A 6,488-nucleotide genomic window follows, 5' to 3' on the forward strand; every position below is an offset into this window, starting at 1 on the left:
TTGTGAAGATCTCTATTGCTGCCCCTTTGTAAACAAGGATCACACAGATGGGAAGGTTATCTTAGGACAGCCCTTGTAACACACTTGGGGGAGTCCAGGTGAGGGTGAATTGACGGTGAATTGGATGAGTGTTAGCAATGAAAATGGGGAGAAGCGGATAGCTCTGCGGGACGTTTCGCAGGTAGAACAGGCAGGACTTGATGATGGCTTGAGGCAGGGGATGAGGGAGTGGGAGGAGTCACGGATGATGGGCAGATTTCGGGCCTGAACCATCAGCTGGACCAAGGCAGCCTTAACTGGCCAGAGAGAGAGACAGAAAGAAATCCAGGGAAGGGCGGTGCCTCTGTGGCTAAGGGAGCCAGGGCTTCAAATGCTGCTGACGTTCAAGAAGGAGGAGGCCTAAAGCCCCATGAAGGCCTTTAAGGACTGAGTGAGAGCCAAATCCGTGGAGACATTGCCCTCTCTGAAAGGTTTGTTCACTTCCTCCAATTTCTCACCTCTCACCCCCTCCTCCATCCACACAGAGAGTCTTCCTCTCCTGTGACACTGCTTTCACTAAGCTTCCAGTCATCGTTGTACTCTACATCCGATGGACACATTTTTATCTCCTTGCTAGATCATTCTGGAACACTGAAACACTGATCACTGGCTTCTTGAAGCCTAGCCCTCCTGGCCTCCCATGGTGGCCCCCCACCTCTCGCTTCCATTGTACTTCTGTGTCCACTCTTCAGTCCCCTGGGCAAGTTCTTCCTCTGCCCTTAAAAACTGGTGCTCCTCAGGACTCAGTCCAGGGCCGCATGTTTTCCCACTTACCACACTGCCTGGGTGATCTTAGCCACTCCCATGCCTTCAATTCAAATGTATCAATCATCTTCTGTACCGTCTATTTGCTGATGACTTTGCAATCTCCAGCTCTGGAGAGCACTGGAGACACATGTCCAGCCATACAATGGACTTCCTTACAATGTATTCCCAACCTTCACCTCAACCTGATTTTCTTCCTCCATTCCCTTTCCTGTGAACAGCACCACCGCTCAGAAACTCTCCTTGCTTTCCTTGCTTTTCTTCAGTCCTGATTTCCAGTTAGTCTTCAAAACCTGACCATCTTAACTAGACATGTTTCAAGTCTGCCCTTTCCTATGTTTTCACACTGTTGCTGTCCCAGTCCAAGCACTGTCATCCCTCTTTTCGATTCCTGCCACAGCCCTTTACTGGTCCCCATGCCTCCTGGATTGGCCCCTCTGATCCATGTCCGCCTGACCAGAGCTATCCTCACAACTCTCACCAAACCAGTCGCGACAAAAGGCTTCCACTGGTTTGCCATCACTGACGGCAGAAAACTGCTGCCCATTATGGACAAAACAATGCAGATGTACATCTACCCAAACTGTCTGCAGTTTCACGGGTTCATGGACACTAGGTATAGAACTTCTCTTCGCAAGACAAAGCCCAACCTCCTTAATATATCTTACTGACCTGAGCCCTGCCAACCTCTCCACTGTGCCCCACATTCACCTTCCCCCACTGCACCCTGCATTCCAACACTAAACCCATCACCTGATCCGTCCCAACTCCTTGCCTTGTATGTACCATGCTTTTGTCCTGAGATATCCTTTAAAAGTCCTGTCCAATTGGCCATCCCCTACTCAAACTTCCAAGATCCCATTCAAACATCCTGTCTTCCGTAGACTCTTCTATGATATCTCTCTGACCTCCCTGCAGTGCCTACGGTATCCCCTACTGGGCTCTCACTGCCTTAGATGCACACTGACAATAAATTGCACAGCAGCCCTGATTTGTTCATGTGTCTGCCCATCACACCCCTCCCCCTACACCGAACTGAAAGCTCCTTGAGGAGAGCAGCTTGAGGGTCTTAGTTAGTTTCTGGTTCTCCAGCAGTTCCTAGAGGTATCACGAGAGCAGGCAATCAGTGCTGAACAAATGTGCAGAACCTCATAACTGCACACCACCACCCTCACCTACTGACACAGGGAGAAACGTCCCTGGACACGCCAACTCAGACAACACACACAAACACATGTGAGCCCGCGCCCCTGAGGCACCATGGTCAGGAGTGTGGCCGTAGAAATGGCTGCATAAGTGTGTCCTTTGGTCTTTCTAGATTTGCTCTGCTCTAGGACTTCCTGTCCTCCCACGGGATGAGAGTTTCTGACCCTCTACTTACACTTCCAACCCCAATGTCTCCCATCTGTGTGAGGCAATGAAAAGAGCTGGGACTCTGGAGTTTGAGCTGGCTTTGAGTCCAATCTGAGTGTTATTTTCCTAATCTATATAATGGCCATGTTAATGCCTACTTTGTGGGGTTTTAGGAGAATCACAGGCAATGGAAACAAGGAGCTCAGAGTTGGGCATTTGGTAGATGCTCTCTCCTCGGTTCCCAACACCATCCTTGGCTTCAGAGCTCTAGGATTTACTAAGGCCCCTCTCCCCAAGGCTCAAGTCTGTGAAGTCTGTGGAGCTTCCCCATGGAATAACAGATCAGAGGAATTCAGAACAAGAAGGTCAGAGTAAACACAGGCCTGACTCAGAGAGGGGAGAGGCTGTGTGCAGAGAGATGGTGCAGTGGCCAGGGCAGGGATCTAGGCCTAGAGACTGGGTTAGGAGTCAAGGGTTAAGAATTGGTCCTGTTCATTTAATCAGTCAGTGGAGAGAAAGCAGAGTGGGGATAATGGATAGTGAGGTCAATGTACTTCTTACATTCTGTGTTAGGATTCTTTGTCCCCAACCCAGAATGTCAGCTGTTTGAGGGCCAGGACTGTATCTTATTCACCTTTGTGTGTAGCACAGAGCACGGCACGTAGCACATGATCAATGCATTTTCTGAATGAAAGGATGTATGAATGGTACGAGGTAAAACTCAGGTGAATGATCAGCCTTGAGGAGGAGGGATTCAGGCCCAGGCAGATGTCCCTTCTCCCAACCCGTGTAGACCCTGGTGCCCTCCTGGGTCCCTGTTCAATGCAAACTCCCCCATACACCCTCACAGTGGATGCACAAAGGTGCCTACTCATGAAGTCACAGACCCACACACAGCCAGGCACACAGATGCACAGACTCACATGCAGACAGGCACACTCAACACACACACTCACATGGACAGGAGCTACTCTAACATACACAGAGACGCCCAACCTCACAGAGGAGCATGTTATCACTCACACAGATGGGCATGTTCATTCGCCTGGAACCTTCCCCCACCCCACACACACGTGCAGGCACACATGGAAACACACACAGGCATGCTTTTGCCCACACAGACACATACACACAGAAAGACACTTTCTCGTGGGCCTCACACACACAGGCGCGTGCGCACACACACACGCACACATACACACAGGCACACTCACTCACACCCCCTCCCTCTCACGGACACAGACAAACCACTTTCACCCCTGCACAGACTCACGCTGGCAGGCCCGCGCACACACTTGCAGACGCACCCACACGCCGGCATGCTCTCACACACACTGTTGGGGCACTCGTGGTCAGCTCTGTGGCTGCAGCTGTGACCTCGAGGTCCCTGGGGCCTGTCTGGACTATGCTTCATCACTTCCTGCTCCAGGGCTTCTGGTTCCAAACTCGAACTCCAGACTCTCCCCCGAGGCTGTCTCATCCCCTCTCCAACTCTCTTCTCAGCACCATCTCCCCATCTGTCCACTGTTGCTCACTGCTTCTTCCCCAAGACTTGCTCCCCCTCTCTGTTCCTGTCTCTTTCCCTCTCCAGGTTTGTCCCATCCCTTCCCCCAGACCTGGCCTAAGCCATCCGTCTCGTCTCTTTCCCCAATCTGTCCTGCCCCCTACCCAGATGTATCTTCTTTCTCCCCCCAGATTGGTCACATCTCTTCCCCCACCCAGTTCTGCCTTGCTACATGCCCTCACCCTGTCCCGGTCCTGTTACTCTGTCCTCTGGCTCCATCCTGCTCTCCCCCTCTAGCCCCACATCTGGGCCTCTGGAACCACAGCTGGTTCTCATTAGGAGGGGGAGGGGCGAGACTGTTCATTGGGGCCTGCAATGTGATGTCAATCCGCCCCCCCCAGCAGGCTGTGCGTCTATAGGACCTGGGAGCAGGGAGAACATGGGAGAGGAAAGAGGTGGGCTGTGGGGGAGCAGTAGGGGGACCATAAGGGAAAGGGTGCTCCAGAAGGAAGCAGAGGAATGGCCCAAGGTGCAGAGGGGAAGCAGGCTGGGGGAGCTGGCACCTCACAGGTCTCCTCCCTCAACTTCCTGTCCCAGAGCCAGGGAGGGACTTAGACCAGAAAGACAACAGGGTGAGGAGGGGCCTGCAAAAGGCAGATTGGCTCAGAAGTGGAGGAAGAAGAGGGTAGCTTTGGTGAGCAAAGGGAGGTGGAGGTACAGGGCCAGGCGTAAAGGGGAGAGGAAGAGAGGCGAGAGTTCTCATGGGGGACCACGGGGAGCAAGACTGAGGGAGAGGGAGTGTGTATTGGCAAAGCAAAGAGTGACTGGAGTTCATACAGAAAGGGGAGGCAAGTCAGAGACAGGAACAGCTGTGCTGGAGAGGTGGAGGGCAGTAAATAAAGGTGGGAGCTAGGGCTGGGGAGTCGGCGGAAGGGGGTAAAGAGGAGAGGAGGCATTAGTAAGGGAGGAGGGAGGAGAAGGCCGACAAGCTGGCTTCCTTGGATGTCCCCGGGACAGCCTCATGGATGGGTGGCCCAGGGCAGTGCCCGGGCCTGGCTCTGTCCCTCCTGAGGACTGGTCTCATTAGGCACCTCAGGGAGAGGCCGGGGATGGATGTGAGCAGAGAAGGCAGAGGGAAGGTTTCTTTTCTGGACTGCTAGTGTGCTGGCAACTCATAGACAGTGCCTTATTTAATCATCATAGCAACCGTGTGAAGAAGGCATCCCACCTTCCACTGAGGAAACTGGGGCTCGGAGTGAAACAACTGTCCTGAGTTAACACAGCCTTGATTTGATCCCAGGACTATGCACTCCATACTGCCTGAGATTCGTGGAGAAGGGAAAGATGAAGCGAGGAAGAAATTTCAGGGGAGAGACCTAGGAAGACAATGGAGGCCTGGAGAAGAGAACCTCTGGGAGGAGGGACACCAAGGACAAGGTGTTTGTAACCCAGGTCAGCAGTAGCGGGACAGAGAGGACACAGAGAAGAAAGATGTGAGGAGGTGAAGTTGACCAGATTTGGCCGCCGACCCTTCAGGAAGGGTGAGGGAATGGAAGGGCTCTAGACTGACTCCAGGGTTCTGGCCTGATTACTACTGTGGTGCCATGAGGACAGCACAGAAGAGAAGCCATCTGGGGGCTTCCTGTTGAGGCCTCCCCATGGAGGTGTCCCAAACACAGCTGGATCTGCAGGTCTGGAGCTCAGGAGAGAGGTCTGGGTTGGAGATGGATTTGGACCAACCAAGGAGTAACTCATAGCCATGGGTATGGAGATCCATCAGGTAGGACATGTAGAGCGAAAAGAGAGTTTAGGACAGAGCCCTGGGGAGCAGTCACATTCAAGGGGCAGACTGAGGAGAGCATTATTCTTCTTGGAGGAGAAAGAAGAGGAGGCCATAGCTCAGAAGTTAAAGGAGGGAGCATTTCAACAAGGATGGAGAGATCGATAGTGTCCAATGCTGATGAAAGGTCCAGAAAGATGAAGACTGAGAAGTGGCCACTGGTTTTAGCAGTCAGGAGGTCATAGTGATCTCGGGGAGAATCGTTTCAGGAGAGTCCTAAGGGAGCAAGCCTCCTGCAATGGGAACTGATAGAGAATCAACTAACAACTAGCCATAGACCAGATGTCAGTATAGATTCATTCATCAACACATGTTTACTGCACTCCAAGAAAATGGAGGCAATGTGTCATGGTGAGGTAGGACCAGACAGTGCTGAAGACATGGACTCTGGGGGCAAACCAACTCTGGGATTTCTCCCCAGCTTCTCACTTGCTAGCTGTGTAATCTTGGGTGTGCCTCTGAAATGCTCAGTGCTTCCACTTCCTCATTTATAAAATAGGGACAGAGACTTCCCTGGTGGTCCAGTGGTTAGGACTTCGCCTTCCAGTGCAGGGGGGGCGGGTTCGACCCCTGGTCAGGGAGCTAAGATCCCACACGCCTCATGGCCAAAAAACAGAAAAACATAAGACAGAAGCAGTATTGTAACAAATTCAATAAAGACTTTAAAAAAATGGTCCACATAAAAAAAATAGGGACAATAATAATACTACAGTGTACATGCAGTTAGAATAGTGTGTTGCACACAGTCAGCACACATAAGCATGAACACAAAGATGCTTGTATAAGTACACAAGCATGAACTCTTATTACAGTGGTTAAGAAGATGGGCTCTGCTGTCTGACAGACTCGAGTTCAAATTCTGACTCCGCCACTTATAGAGAAATCCTGGGAAAACTGTTTAACATTTCTAGACCTAAGTTTCTTCTTTTGTAAAATGGGGATTAAAGTGCCTACTTTATATGGTTGATATGAAAGTTAAATGAAAGA

This window comes from Leucopleurus acutus, assembly GCF_964270905.1.
Source record: "Leucopleurus acutus genome assembly, chromosome: 8".
Lineage (NCBI taxonomy): Eukaryota > Metazoa > Chordata > Mammalia > Artiodactyla > Delphinidae > Leucopleurus > Leucopleurus acutus.